Consider the following 16,482-nt stretch of genomic DNA (forward strand, 5'->3'; position numbering starts at 1 on the left):
CTAATGACTGAGACTTTGGTGAAAGTACAGGCTGGAGAAAGATAAGAAGTGTTAAAAAGGGTTATTGAAGGTGTTAAAGGTGTGGTATGTAATGTTTGACAGAGCTGTTTTTTGAATGAGTTGGGAAAGTTGAATGAGCAGGGAAAGAGGATGTAGGCATTATCTAAGTAACAGTCTAGAAGTTTTGGTATATTTGCTGTGGTGTTTGGTCAGTTTCCCAAGTATCGAGAAGGGGGGGGGGGGGGGGGGGGGGGGGGCAGCCTGCTCCACCGGGGCCTCTCCACAGGCCACAGGGGTCTTCTGCTCCGGCACCTGGAGCGCCTCCACCCCCTCCTTCTGTGCTGACTTTGGTGTCTGCGGGGGGGAGGTTTCTTACTCCTCGCTCTCCCAGCAGCTGTTGAGCAGCAGGTTTTTGTTTGTTCGTTTTCGTGGATGTGCTCTCACAGAGGCACGGACTGTGTTGCTCATGGCTTGGCTCTGGGCAGCGGTGGGCCCCTCTGGGGCCGGATGAAATTGTCCCTTATCTGCCACGGGGTGGTTTCTGGATTCTCCTCGTGGGGGCTGCCACTGCAGCCCCCTCCCGAACCTTGCCATCAAACACAATACACAGGGGCAGCTAGGTCATTACTGGCCTGTAAAGTATCAGGGATTAAATTAACTAATGAAACCCTAAAAAGTGATGGGGGTAGAAGGGGCTGGGATAACAGTGCCACCTTTGGGGGATACCAAGCTGAGACTAGGGGATAAAATGATCTCTGGGCAATTATTGTATGTACCCAAGGCAGGGACTAACTTGTTGGGAAGGGATTTGATGATGAAATTGGGCATTCAAATAGTAAATTGTTAGACTGGAATAACAGTGGTATTAATGGAGTGCTCTCAGGCCCTGAGAGCAAAGATATATTCACCTCTGACTGGAAAGACTCTGAAGTGGGGGCGGAAGCAACAATACAGATGGACAGTTTTACCTCAGGGGTTTACAGGGCCTCTGATTAATTTGGGCAAAGTTCTAGAACAGATTTTGGAGCAATTCCAACCTCCCAAGGAGGAATTTCTATTACAAAATGTATATGATCGTTTATTGTCAGGACAGGAGAAAACAGTTGTGAAGGAAGCTACTAACAAGCTATTCAACTTTCTGGGAAAGCAGGGCTTGGGAGTATTGAAAAATAAATTACAATACGTAGAAAGAGAAGTCAGGTATTTAAGGCATCTAATGTCTGAGGGAAAACTGAGAATAAATCCAGAGAGGATTCAGGGAACTGTTGAAAACTAAGAAAGAACGAAAAGGTTTTTAAGAGAGATTTCTTTAAGGAATCAGGAGCCACGAAGCCTGAGGGAAAATGGATACTCCCTGATGGGAGAGAAATGCTGAATAAAGCACCAGTGAGGCAAATATGATGTTTTACATCAAGACAGTCATTGGGAGGTGCAAGCAATGTGTGATGTTGTGCTAAGAAAGTATGTCTGTGTAGGAATATACACTTTAGTGAAACAAATATGCAGAGGATGTACCATATGTCAAAAGGCAAATAAAAAGGTCATTTGTAACTAACCTAGAGGGGGACGGGAGCCAGGGATTCGACCTTTCCAAAGTATACAGGTAGACTTTACTGAGTTACCTAAAGGAGGGAGATTTGTCCTAATTGACCACGTGACTGGATGGGTGTAAGCTTTCCCCTCTGTATCTGCCACTGCAAACACGGTGGCTAAGGTATCACTGGAGCAAACAGTCCCTAGATACAGCATCAGATAGATTGTGAACCTGGATTACCCACTCCAGTGGGGAAACAGGGGAGGGCCCTGTCATCAAAAAGTATATAAACTGTGTTTTTGGAACTAGTAGGAGCGCTCTCCTGCTTGTGGGGCGCCCGCCATTGCAATCGCGAATAAATTACTACTTCACTGAGATCCTCGCCTGAGCCTAAGTTATTGGCTACGGCGTGTTTCTCACACTCGGATGAAGGCAAATTGACTGAGGACCCTTTCGGGGGAGGCGCCCCGCCGATTTCGGCGGCCCTGGAACAGAAAGCCTCACTCGAGCCCTTCACCGACGAACCCTAAAATTAGGCACAAGCAAATAAAACCGGTAACCCCAAGCAATCTTTGTGCATGAAGACCGTACGAAGACCCACGGGGTGGGTAAGCATAGGCCGGTGATCCTTTCGGTTGGGGTTTGTGATCCCGGAGTGCGTCTGCGTGAGACGTCCAGTTGCGGACGAAGTGAGTGCGGACCCCTCAGTAGTGCGGTTCCCACATCCCGTGAGGGACTGGGCCACGACCAGGGGGAAGCGGCTGTGTGTGTGTGAAGGCACTCCGGAAGATGGGACAGAAGAGGAGTAAGCCTTCTGGTCCCATGGGTGGGGTAATGCCTAGTGCTAGGTTGCCCCCTATTCCCCCAGATAGTCCACTGGGGTTAATGATTAAGAATTGGAGTGATTCCCCTTTTGGGCGGGGAAAGGATAAAGTAAAAATGATTCATTATTGTGTTGAAGTTTGCGAAGGTAGGCAAATTATTGGCCCATATCTAGGTCATTTGAAGACTGGGTTTGCCAAGCCTTAAATGTTTATGTAAATGCAAAGGAACCTTTTTGTTTTGAGGAGAGCGAATATGTGAGCCTTTGGATTGGCTCAGAGAATCGAGTTAATCTGTACCCTCTGTACCCTTTAAGAGAAAAAGGAGGGGCAAAATTACAAATTGTGGAGCAAAAGATAAAGTACCTGGGTCACCAGTTAAGTAAGGGGACTAAGAAGTTAGACCCGGGCAGAATCAGTGGAATATTGGTTTTAGCGTCCCCGCGAACTAAAAGGCAGGTACGGCAACTGTTAGGGTTGACCGGATACTGTAGACAATGGATAGAAGATTACAGTGGAAAGGTTAAATTTTTATATAACAAGCTGAATAAGGATGGATTACTCAAATGGACAAAAGAAGATGAGGAACGACTGAACAAGTTAAAGGAGGAACTAGTACGCCCCCCAGTGTTAAGCTTACCAGATTTAAGGAGGCCGTTTTGTTTTGTTTTGTTTTTTTTGTGAACAGCGCAGAAGGCATGGCATACGGAGTGCTGGCCCAAGAATGGGCAGGGAGTAAAAAACCTGTGGCCTATTTGTCTAAATTATTGGATCCGGTTAGCCGGGGTTGGCCAAACTGTTTGCAGGTAGTGGTAGCTGCTGCCTTGTTAGTGGAAGAAGCACAGAAGATCACTTTTGGGGGGGAAATCAAGGTAATATCTCTACACAATATACGCGGGGTACTGTAACAGAAGGCAGAGAAATGGATCACTGACGCCAGATTATTAAAATATGAAGGAATTTTGATTTCCTCTCCAAAATTAACATTAGAAACAACCTCCCTACAGAACCCTGCTCAATTTCTTTATGGGGAACCAAATGAGTCCTTAGGACATGATTGCCTCCGAAATATAGAAGAGCAAACGAAATTGAGACCTGATCTAGAGGAGGTGGAATTACCCATCTGTGAACAGATATATGTGGATGGTTCCTCGAGAGTAGTCGAGGGAAAGCGAAAATCAGGATACACGTTAGTAAACGGGAAAACATTTGAGATAGTGGAATCTGGACCTTTGAGCCCTAGCTGGTCCGCCCAAGCTTGCGAGCTATATGCCATATTGCGGGCCCTAAAATTGTTGAAAAATAAAAGCGGTACAATATATACAGATTCAAAATATGCTTATGGGGTAGTACATACATTTGGTAAAATATGGGAAGAAAGGGGGCTCATCAATTCACAAGGAAAGGGTTTAATACATCAGGAATTGATTACCCAGGTTTTACAAGCTATCAGAGAGCCCAAAGAAATTGCCGTAGTACATATAAAAGGGCATCAAAAAGGCCTCACCCCTCAGGTTAGGGGTAATAATCTAGCAGATCAGGAGGCAAAAAGGGCAGCATTAATGAGTATAAGAATTATAAGAACAAGGGAAGATTGCCCAGACTGTGGGAAATACTTAATACTTATACTTAATACTTAATATATAATAATTAATATAATAATTAATAATATAATAATATATGAATAATATATAATAATGCTTAATATAATACTTAATACTGTGGGAAAGACTTAAAGGAATTTCCATGTTATGATTGCTGGAGTGAATGGGAAGTTGATGGGATTGAATGCAATTGTTCTGAGGAAGAAAGCCCGCCTTATAAAAACTGCTACAAGTGCGGGCCGGCTAACTCCCTGTGGTCGAATGGACCCATTCCCCTCCCCTTACTCTGTTTCACTATTACAGAAGAAGACAAGATGACACAAATGGGGGTTCGAAAAAAAAAAACGATAAAGGGAAATGGGTACTGCCTGATGGATGGGAAGTGTTACCAAAATCAGTAGCTATGAGGGTGCTACGGAGATTTCATGAACAGATGCACTGGGGAACCCAGGCATTGGTGGATCAATTTGCCACAAATTATATGTGTATAGGGATTTATAATATAGCAAAGAGGATCATAAATGATTGTATAACTTGTCGGAGGGTAAATGCTCAACATATGAGAAAAAGGGTCCCGGGAGGACGAGAATTGGCACATCGACCTTTTGCAAAGATTCAATTAGATTTTACTGAACTTCCAAAAACGGGGCGATATAGATACTTGTTAGTTATTGTAGATCACCTCACAAACTTTGTTGAAGCATTCCCTACGGCAAGGGCCACAGCTCAAACCGTGGTAAAGATATTATTAGAAAGCATCATACCCAGATATGGGGTAATAGAAGCAATTGACTCTGATCGAGGCCCACACTTTGTGTCAAAGGTATCCCGAGACACGATGAAGGCTCTGGGAATTAAATGGGAATATCACACTCCCTGGCATCCTCAGAGTTCGGGAAAGGTAGAACGAATGAATGGTGAAATTAAAAAGCAACTAACAAAGCTTATGATAGAGACAAAAACCTCCTGGGTGAAATGTTTACCGCTTGCACTATTGAATATCCGGACATAGCCCCGAGCCGATGTCGGAATCTCACCTTTTGAAAGGCTGTATGGTATGCCTTATGATTTAGAGATGCCATCTGATCACCCCCAGGTAGAGGATATCCAATTAAAACCTTATTTAATACAGCTTATGAACCGACGGAGGGAGTTGCAAGCGAAAGGCTTGGTGGCTAGATATAGCAATCCATAGGATACAACCTGGAGATAGGGTTCTAATTAAGACATGGAAAGAAACGTCTTTAACACCACGGTGGGGAGGCCCCTATGTTGTTTTACTTATCACAGAGACGGCTATCCGGACGGCTGAGAAGGGGTGAACGCATGCCAGTCGCGTGAAAGGACCGATCCAGAAAAGCGAATGGGAAGCGGTCGCAGGCCCTGATGACTTAAAGCTCACGTTGAAACGAACTCGATAAGTATGGTCTAACTGTCTATGTATCGTAAAAAAAGGAGGAGAGGGGACCCTGTTTGATCAGAAAAAGGTCGCGGTTACCCGAGAAACTCCCCTGAAGAACACTGCTGCTGCCGAGAAGAACCTGCACCTTGTAGTTCGCTGCAACCGAACTGACAAGCGAGGCAGAGAGTGAAACGGTGGGGAATTACGTGGCCAGGTAAAGAACTCTGGAAAATGGGCCCTAGCCATTTTTTTATTTTTTTTTTGCGATACATAGTAATGGGTACGATTGTTTACACTGTTCCTGGGTCTGCGCACCCTCACAAACCTTTTAAATGGAGCCTGATTAGATGGGAAGATCACCATGTTGTTCAGCAGATAACTACTGCTGGGGGACTGATAGGGGAGGCATCATCTATATAAAGAAGGAAGAGACTAAGAGTCCCCAACGGGTGGGACCAAATCAGAAACTGTCGGGGAGTGTTTTGAGGATTCAGCCTACACAAGCTTTTAGAATGCTAACTCCTTGTTGTGGTTTAACCCGGCTGGCAGCTAAACACCACACAGCCGTTCGCTCACCCTCCCCCCTCCCTCTCTGGGATGGGGGAGAGAAACGGGAAAGTGAAGCCGGTGAGTTGAGATAAAGACAGTTTATTAAGACAGGAATATAATAATAACAATAATAATAATAGTGATAATGATAATGATAATGATAATAGTATTAATAATAATAATGTGTAAGAAACAAGTGATGCACAATGCAATTGCTCACCACCCGCTGACCGATGCCCAGCCTATCCCCGAGCAGCCGGCCCCCCACCCCGGCCAGCCACCCCTATATATTGTTTAGCATGACGTCAGATGGTATGGAATACCCCTTTGGCCAATTTGGGTCAGCTGCCCTGGGTCTGTCCCCTCCCAGCTCCTGCTGCACCCCTAGCCTGCTCGCTGGCAGGACAGAGCGAGAAGCTGAAAAGTCCTTGGCCTGGTGTAAGCACTGCTCTGCAACAATTAAAACATCAGCATGTTATCAGCACTCTTCTCATCCTAATCCAAAACATAGCACCCTACCAGCTACTAGGAGGAAAATTAACTCTGTCCTAACTGGAACCAGGACACTCCTAATAGCCCTAAACCACTGGAGGTTGCTAATAAATCAGTAAACCCGGAGTACGGGATTAGAAATGAAGGGGTGACCGGGAATAACATATGGAGAATCATGAATGCTAGTTATCAGTTGTTGAATCAAACAAATCCAGACGTGCCTAGACCTTGCTGGTTATGTCTTGATATAAGGCCCCCATATTACGATGCCATTGGGGATCTGGGAGAGACCACCCGTTCAAACGAAACCGATCCCCCACAATGCAATTGGGGAAGGGATGTAGGAATAACGTTAACGGAAGTAACTGGGAATGGCAGATGCGTAGGCACGGTCCCTGGTGAGAAGTTCCATCTATGCAATATTACAGAAAATGTTACACAATTAGACAAAGAAAAATGGTTAATACCAGCAGATAACACCAGATGGGTATGTTCGTCTCTGGGGGTAACTCCATGCTTATCTTTGAAATTGTTCAACTCGTCTCATGATTTCTGTGTACAGGTAGTAATTATCCCAAGGATTCTTTACCATTCTGAGGAGTATATGTACATCCAACATGCTATGGCAAAAAAACCACTTAAGGAAGAGAGAGCCTATTACGGCTGTTACTTTAGCCACTCTGATGATTCTGGGGGCTGCATGTGGGAATGGAAATGTTGTTTTTGCAGTGTTACATTGTATAGAAGGAAGGAATGTGGTATTGAAATATGCTTACAGTGATAAGAAAGCTTAACAGAAAACCTTGTAAAATGCAGACAGCCGGACTCCTTAGAGCAATTAGGTGAAGATCACGGTGTCAAGTCAAATCAGATAAGTGATGAAACATTACCACTTCAAACAGTAAAAAAGTCAAAAGAAGCTTGAAATTTAACAGGCCAGCAACTGAAGGCCAGGCATTGTCTGTGAAGCATCAGATAGATTGTGAACCTGGATTACCCAGTCAATGGGGAAACAGGGGAGGGTCCTGTCATCAAAAAGTATATAAACTGTGTTTTGGAACTAGTGGGTGCGCTCTCCTGCTTGTGGGGCGCCCGCCATTGCAATCGCGAATAAATTACTACTTCACTGAGATCCTCGCCTGAGCCTAAGTTATTGGCTACGGAGTGTTTCTCACAATTTGGGGGCTCGTCCGGGATCCAATCACCTACCGGGGAGCCCCACCGCCGCAGCAGCAGGAAGGCATGCCCCGCTGATTTCAGCGGTCCTGTGCATCGACGGTGGCGGTTCTGCGGAGAGCTGACAGAGGGCCCGAGACTGATTAAAGAGGCAGGATCCGTGAAGTAGTGGGGAAAAGGAAGAAGGTAGGCACTCAGGGTTTTAAGAATTGATCCGGTAACTCTGTGCACAGACCAAGGTAAGAAATATTAAGTATTGCCTTGGGGGTCGGGTGAGACTCTGTGTGATGTGTGATGTGTGATTGAGACGTACTTTTGTACGAAGCGAGTGTGGAGTCCTGATCCGCGGTTCCGTAGCTCCGCGAGGGGCGCGGCCGGAGACGGACGAAGCGTGAGATAAGGGAGAGAAAGGAAGAGTCTCGGGAAATTTGGTGTGCGGTAATCCTTGCACGGGGTAGTGCTCGGAGTACACCAGGGAATTTTGGTGTGCGGTAAGCCTTGCACGGGGAAGTGCTTGGCAGTACACCAGGGAAATTTGGTGTGCGGTAATCCTTGCACGGGGTAGTGCTCGGAGTACACCAGGGAATTTTGGTGTGCGGTAAGCCTTGCACAGGGTAGTGCTTGGCAGTACACCAGGGAAATTTGGTGTGCGGTAATCCTTGCACGGGGTAGTGCTCGGAGTACACCAGGGAATTTTGGTGTACGGTAAGCCTTGCACAGGGTAGTGCTTGGCAGTACACCAGGGAAATTTGGTGTGCGGTAATCCTTGCACGGGGTAGTACTCGGAGTACACCAGGGAATTTTGGTGTGCGGTAAGCCTTGCACAGGGTAGTGCTTGGCAGTACACCAGGGAAATTTGGTGTGCGGTAATCCTTGCACGGGGTAGTGCTCGGAGTACACCAGGGAATTTTGGTGTGCGGTAAGCCTTGCACGGGGTAGTGCTTGGCAGTACACCAGGGAAATTTGGTGTGCGGTAATCCTTGCACGGGGTAGTGCTCGGAGTACACCAGGGAAATTTGGTGTGCGGTAAGCCTTGCACGGGGTAGTGCTTGGCAGTACACCAGGGAAATTTGGTGTGCGGTAATCCTTGCACGGGGTAGTGCTCGGAGTACACCAGGGAATTTTGGTGTGCGGTAAGCCTTGCACAGGGTAGTGCTTGGCAGTACACCAGGGAAATTTGGTGTGCGGTAATCCTTGCACGGGGTAGTGCTCGGAAGTACACCAGGGAATCGGGTAAACTCATAGGTGTGCGGTAGCCCTTGCACGGGGAAGTGCTTGGCAGTACACCCCCATTTTCCAGGATAGGAAAAATGGGAAATATGAGTTCCAGGGGACAGGGAGATATCCCTGGGGGAGTGCCTCCCAACTGTCCTTTAGGAAGGATGTTGAGAAATTGGAAGAATAACCCCAAAACTAAGGAAAAAGATAGGAAGAAAATGGTTAAATATTGTGTATCAGTCTGGACGAAAGAACCAATTAAAAGAGCTGCAGTATTTTGGCCAAAATACGGGTCTGACAAAGATTGGGTATGTCAGGCCTTAAATTTTTATGTTAATAACAAATTTCCATTTTCGGAAGAAGAATCTGAGTATGCAGCTTGTTGGATACAAGGAATAAATTTGGTTTTGAGCAAAATCAGAATAAAGAGGGAAAGAAAAAGGAAGAGACAAGTGATAAATGGGACCTTCTGGATAACTTACCTCCTCCTTATAACCCCCAAGTTGCTGCAGCAGCAGCGGCTGCTGTAGCAGTTCCTCCGAAAGAAGAGACAGGAACTATAGATAACATTAGCTCTGGGAACAGGAGGTACCCCAAACTGGTAAAAGAATTAGAACAAGGTAGAAGAGGTACTGAGAATTTTGCCTTCCCTGATACTAACAGCACTAACACTAACTGTGTATCCTCTTAAGTGAACTTCCCCCCCTCCTTACCAGCAGAGAGGTTAGGAGTTTCCTAGGACCTAACTTATACTCTTGGGGAGGGGGAATTATGTATATAAATATGTTGTTTACAGGGAAAGAAATGGGAATGATCAGGAGGAGAGCTGCAATACAAAAATGGGAAAGAACTCATCCTCCAGGACCAGGGGTAATACCGGCAGGGCAGAAATACCCACTTGCCGATCCTGGCTGGAAGAATAATAGTGTGCAACACAGAAATCATATGAGAGACTTGGGGTCAGAATGAGAAAGTACTTGGGGATGAATCCTGAGGACCCGGTATCCCAAGGGCTCTTGAAAGTTCATTTTGTGATTGAAGCCTGGCAAGATGCACAGAAAATGCTCCAGAAGGTGGGGGGGATGTAGTGAACAGTCACTGGGGGGCCCTCCTGTGGGAGGCCCTGAACGTGTGTGTCAAGAGGGGAGATGAGAAGGAAAAGCAGAGAGTGAAACTAATGGTATTGACAGTGTAGCAGGTAGTCAGGCAGAGGGTTGGAGAAAGAGGAAGAAAATCTTCAGGGGGAGTCAGGGCCAGGATGGAAAAGAGGGGAAGAGAGATGAAGGAATGGCAGGCAAGGAAAGCTACCCGTGTTGTGGCCTGAATCTTAGCAGGGACAGGCTTTGATAGGATGTTTTAAGTGTGGGCAGGCTGGCCACTTCAGGTAGGAATATCCGGAGTGGAAGAAGGAGGAGAGAAGGAAAATGGGATGAGGGAGAAAGGTATGGAATTAAGTTGGCTAATGACTGAGACTTTGGAGAAAGTACAGGCTGGAGAAAGATAAGAAGAAGTGTTAAAAAGGGTTATTAAAGGTGTTAAAGGTGTGGTATGTAATGTTTGACAGAGCTGTTTTTTTTTGAATGAGTTGGGAAAGTTGAATGAGCAGGGAAAGAGGATGTAGGCATTATCTAAGTAACAGTCTAGAAGTTTTGGTATATTTGCTGTGGTGTTTGGTCAGTTTCCCAAGTATCGAGAAGGGGGGGGCAGGGGGGCAGCCTGCTCCACCAGGGGCCTCTCCACAGGCCGCAGGGGGCTTCGGCTTCGGCGCCTGGAGCGCCTCCACCCCCTCCTTCTGTGCTGACTTTGGTGTCTGCGGGGAGGTTTCTCACTCCTCGCTCTCCTAGCTGCTGTTGAGCAGCAGGTTTTTTTTTGTTTGTATGTTTGTTTTCGTGGATGTGCTCTCACAGAGGCACGGACTGTGTTGCTCATGGCTTGGCTCTGGGCAGCGGTGGGCCCCTCTGGGGCCGGATGAAATTGTCCCTTATCTGCTACGGGGTGGTTTCTGGATTCTCCTCATGGGGGCTGCCACTGCAGCCCCCTCCCGAACCTTGCCATCAAACACAATACACAGGGGCAGCTAGGTCATTACTGGCCTGTAAAGTATCAGGGATTAAATTAACTAATGAAACCCTAAAAAGTGATGGGGGTAGAAGGGGCTGGGATAACAGTGCCACCTTTGGGGGGTACCAAGCTGAGACTAGGGGATAAAATGATCTCTGGGCAATTATTGTATGTACCCAAGGCAGGGACTAACTTGTTGGGAAGGGATTTGATGATGAAATTGGGCATTCAAATAGTAAATTGTTAGACTGGAATAACAGTGGTATTAATGGAGTGCTCTCAGGCCCTGAGAGCAAAGATATATTCACCTCTGACTGGAAAGACTCTGAAGTGGGGGCGGAAGCAACAATACAGATGGACAGTTTTACCTCAGGGGTTTACAGGGCCACCGATTAATTTGGGCAAAGTTCTAGAACAGATTTTGGAGCAATTCCAACCTCCCGAGGAGGAATTTCTGTTACAAAATGTGTATGATCGTTTATTGTCAGGACAGGATAAAACAGTTGTGAAGGAAGCTACTAACAAGCTATTCAACTTTCTGGGAAAGCAGGGCTTGGGAGTATTGAAAAATAAATTACAATACGTAGAAAGAGAAGTCAGGTATTTAAGGCATCTAATGTCTGAGGGAAAACTGAGAATAAATCCAGAGAGGATTCAGGGAATTGTTGAAAACTAAGAAAGAACTAAAAAGTTTTTAAGAGAGATTTCTTTAAGGAATCAGGAGCCACGAAGCCTGAGGGAAAATGGATACTCCCTGATGGGAGAGAAATGCTGAATAAAGCACCAATGAGGCAAATATGATGTTTTACATCAAGAGAGTCATTGGGAGATGCAAGCAATGTGTGATGTTGTGCTAAGAAAGTATGTCTGTGTAGGAATATACACTTTAGTGAAGCAAATATGCAGAGGATGTACCATATGTCAAAAGGCAAATAAAAAGGTCATTTGTAACTAACCTAGAGGGGGACGGGAGCCAGGGATTCGACCTTTACAAAGTATACAGGTAGACTTTACTGAGTTACCTAAAGGAGGGAGATTTAAGTACTTGCTTGTCCTAATTGACCACATGACTGGATGGGTGTAAGCTTTCCCCTCTGTATCTGCCACTGCGAACACGGTGGCTAGGGTATCACTGGAGCAAATAGTCCCTAGATATGGGATAGCTGAAAACATTGATTCAGATCAAGGAAATAATTTCACTTCACAAGTACTGCAAGGCTTAATGCAGGCCTTAGAGATTGAGTGGGCTTTTCACACCCCCTGGCACCCCTCCTCTTCTGGGAAGGCAAAGCGAATGAACCAGACATTAAAGAAGCAATTAACTAAATTAGTGTTAAAAACCCAACTTCCTTGGGTAAAATGTTTACTTTTAGCACTCCTCCAGGTTCAAACAGCACCAAGAAACGATATAGGAATTTCACCGTATGAGATGCTGTTCGGATTGCCCTATCTGGGCAGAAGGGATGAGATACCACAATTCGAAACAAGAGAGTTTTCTTAAGAACTGTGTTCTGGGGTTGTCCCCTTCTTTGTCATTTCTCAGGACCCGTGGGAAATTGGGTCCTGATTCAGACCTGGAAAGGATCAACTCTGGCCCGAATGGGAAGGACACTTCCAAGTACTACTAACCACTGAAACAGCCATAGGAAATGCGGAAAAAGGTTGGACTCACTATACTCGAGTGAAGGCATCCGTCGACCCTAGTACCTGGGAAGCTGTTCCTACAGAAGACTTGTTGGAAGCTGAAATCGAAGAGAAAAATCTCATAGTGGACTCTGAGCGGGATAAGAGCTTGCGATTGTAAACTAACCTTTTATTTTCACAGGTAACTAATGAGTGTGACTTGTGATTGAGAGAAAGGACTGGCCTATAGTGAATTGAGGTGTTCCCAAGGGGGGTTTGTTATGGTAGTAGTGTATATCTTATTCTTTGTATTGATAATTATTTGGAAACCTAAGGTTTAAAAATAATGACAGAGAAAAATCAATTATTAATTTTGTTTTTAGTGATTATAGGCCTCAGAGAAAGCCTTGGTGTCCTGGTTCCAGTTAGGACAGAGTTAAGTAGCTCATAGTAGCTGGTAGGGTGCTATGTTTTGGATTAGGATGAGAAGAGCGCTGATAACATGCTGATGTTTTAATTGTTGCAGAGCAGTGTTTACACCAGGCCAAGGACTTTTCGGCTTCTTGCTCTGTCCTGCCAGCGAGCAGGCTGGGGGTGCAGCAGGAGCTGGGAGGGGACAGACCCAGGACAGCTGACCCAAACTGGCCAAAGGGGTATTCCATACCATCTGACGTCATGCTAAACAATATATAGGGGTGGCTGGCCGGGGTGGGGGGGCCGGCTGCTCGGGAATAGGCTGGGCATCGGTCAGCGGGTGGTGAGCAATTGCATTGTGCATCACTTGTTTTCTTACACATTATTATTGTTAATACTATTACCATTATCACTATTATTATTATTATTGTTATTATTATTTTCCTGTCTTAATAAACTGTCTCTATCTCAACTCACAGGCTTCACTTTCCCGTTTCTCTCCCCCATCCCAGAGAGGGAGGGGGGAGGGTGAGCGAACGGCTGTGTGGTGTTTAGCTGCCAGCCGGGTTAAACCACAACACTTGGTCAATTGGCAACTTGGAAAAGGCATGACCAGATAATAGTAAGATGGGATACCCCATAAAAATATGGGTGAATGTGACAGAGGGTTATGTACCACAATCTGCCATGTTTGATGCTTGTGAGGTGTTAGCTTGTGGAGATTTAAATGCCCAACGACAATTGAGCAGAGGGAACAAATAACTGGGAGAGACCCAACAGCCAGATTGAGAATAGCTGTATGGAAACGATCCTCTATTGCCATAAGAGAAAGGGAGAAACCCAAGGAGAAAACAGGAGAGAAAACAGGAGGCCCTCTTTGAAATGCGGCAGTTCAAACATTTGAGATTGAAACAGGGTATGGGGATGTGAATGCCTGGATAGAATGGGTCAAATATACTGTCCAGAGTCTCAACCATAGCAATTGCTATGCTTGTGCCTCGGGATGACCGATTGCCCAGATAGTGCCCTGCCCATTGGGGTGGACCAAGGATTCCCAGGGAATGCGATGTATGATTGCATTGTACCAAGAAAAGACCGCCTGGGGAAATGAGGCCTGTAAGTCTCTCTCTTTGCTATTCCCTTCCTCGCATGATAGCAATATCAGGGTTCCCCCTGTATTCTCCACAGCTATAGGTAACCATACAGCTTGCCTCTCACGGCAGGGTGTGAGTGCTACCTGGCATCTGGGAGAATTTGCCTTGTGCGCGAGGACCTTGAATGCTACCAAGGACTTGATGGGAAACTATTCAAGACTTGAGATCCCTAGGGCAGATCTCTGGTGGTACTGTGGAGGGAAGATCTTACGGTCCACCCTACCATCTAACTGGGGAGGCACTTGTGCACTTGTTCAATTAGCTATACCCTTCACCCTGGCATTTGAAAGTGAAACATCACAAATACCCAGAAGAAGTAAAAGAGGCTTTGGAATATCATTTGATGATAGAGTATACATAGATTCTATAGGGGTGCCTAGAGGAGTTCCTGATGAACATAAAGCCAGGAATCAAATTGCTGCAGGGTTTGAGTCACTGTTCTGGTGGGTAACAATTAATAAAAATGTGGATTGGATTAATTATATCTATTATAATCAGCAGAGATTCATAAACTATACAAGAGATGCGATAAGAGGAATCGCTGAACAACTAGATGCCGCCAGCAAAATGGCTTGGGAAGACAGAATAGCATTAGATATGATTCTTGCGGAGAAAGGTGGTGTGTGCGTGATGCTGGGCAACCATTGTTGTACTTTTATCCCTAACAATACTGCCCCGGATGGCACAGTAACTAGAGCATTGCAAGGGCTTACCACCCTTGCCAATGAATTGGCAGAAAACTCAGGAACAGACACTTCCATCACAGGATGGTTGGAATCTTGGTTTGGTAAATGGAAAGGAATGGTAGTGTCCATATTTACATCCTTGATTGTAGTAGCAGGAGTTTTGACAGCCGTTGGTTGTTGCATTATCCCCTGTGTAAGGGGACTTGTCCAACGGTTAATTGAAACTGCACTTTCGAAACAAATGACCATGGATCCACCACCCTACTCAGATAAGATGATGATATTAGAGGAAATGGAAAGCAAAGAAAGTGAAGAAGAGGAAGACATCTACCAAATTACACCTTAGAGCAAAATTTTGCAAAAATCAACAAATTATAAAAAGAGAAAAGGGGGGAATTGTGGGAATGGAAATGTTGTTTTTGCAGTGTTACATTGTATAGAAGGAAGGAATGTGGTATTGAAATATGCTTACAGTGATAAGAAAGCTTAACAGAAAACCTTGTAAAATGCAGACAGCCGGACTCCTTAGAGCAATTAGGTGAAGATCACGGTGTCAAGTCAAATCAGATAAGTGATGAAACATTACCACTTCAAACAGTAAAAAAGTCAAAAGAAGCTTGAAATTTAACAGGCCAGCAACTGAAGGCCAGGCATTGTCTGTGAAGCATCAGATAGATTGTGAACCTGGATTACCCAGTCAATGGGGAAACAGGGGAGGGTCCTGTCATCAAAAAGTATATAAACTGTGTTTTGGAACTAGTGGGTGCGCTCTCCTGCTTGTGGGGCGCCCGCCATTGCAATCGCGAATAAATTACTACTTCACTGAGATCCTCGCCTGAGCCTAAGTTATTGGCTACGGAGTGTTTCTCACATGCAGGAGCCGGAACTGGAATTACCTCTCTGGTAAAACAAAGCCAAGAATTTACCTCTTTACGCATTGCTGTAGATGAGGATTTGGCCCGTATCGAGCAATCTATATCAGCTTTAGAGAAATCTGTGCGATCCTTATCTGAAGTAGTACTACAAAATCGTAGGGGATTAGATCTGATTTTTCTACAACAAGGAGGATTGTGTGCAGCCCTACGAGAGGAGTGTTGTGTATATGCTGATCATACTGGAGTGGTAAGGGATACAATGACTAAATTGAGAGAAGGGCTAGAAAAACGAAAAAGGGAGAATGAAGCCCACCAAAACTGGTACGAATCCTGGTTTAATTACTCACCTTGGCTCACTACACTGCTATCAGCTATAGCAGGACCTTTGTTGCTGCTCATATTTGCACTAACTTTTGGACCATGTATATTCAATCAAATAATCGCGATTGTAAAAAACCGATTAGAGGCAGCTCACCTTATGCTTGTGCGTGCAAAATATGAATCTCTTGAACAGGAGGAGGATGACGCAGAAACTTTAATATTCAGCAAACAAGTGCTTCAAAAATTCATCAATGAACAAAATATGTTAGAAAAAGAAAAAGGAGGGATTGTGATAAATTAGCGGGTGTTTGTTCATTGTCTTTAAAAGGAATTCAGAGAATCTGCTGAGAAGATAAGGTTTTGCAATTTACGACCTTGTTAAGGGGGAAGACTAAGCAAGTAGATAGTGGGGAGGGGGTGTTGGATAAACATCCTTGGTAAAACAAAGACTCTGTGAAATACTGTTTGCTGCTTTACTACCCTTGAACACGAGCACAACCCATGATCATTGAAAGAAACAGAACGAACTGCACAGCTTCAGAAGATTCAACA

The 16,482-nt window shown here is 45.2% G+C and overlaps 1 long non-coding RNA gene across 1 annotated transcript; it reads right to left on the reverse strand.

Moving 5' to 3' along the window:
* Positions 1–6,496: 6,496 nt before the first annotated feature.
* Positions 6,497–16,393, reverse strand: LOC136788422 (uncharacterized). Its single transcript, XR_010827217.1, has 2 exons — positions 15,606–16,393; positions 6,497–7,098 (listed from the first exon to the last, which is right to left on the reverse strand). It is a non-coding gene; the product is annotated as an uncharacterized lncRNA (long non-coding RNA).
* Between the last annotated feature and the right edge of the window lie 89 nt (positions 16,394–16,482).

The sequence above is a fragment of the Anser cygnoides genome, chromosome 36 (assembly GCF_040182565.1).
Source record: "Anser cygnoides isolate HZ-2024a breed goose chromosome 36, Taihu_goose_T2T_genome, whole genome shotgun sequence".
Taxonomy (NCBI): domain Eukaryota; kingdom Metazoa; phylum Chordata; class Aves; order Anseriformes; family Anatidae; genus Anser; species Anser cygnoides.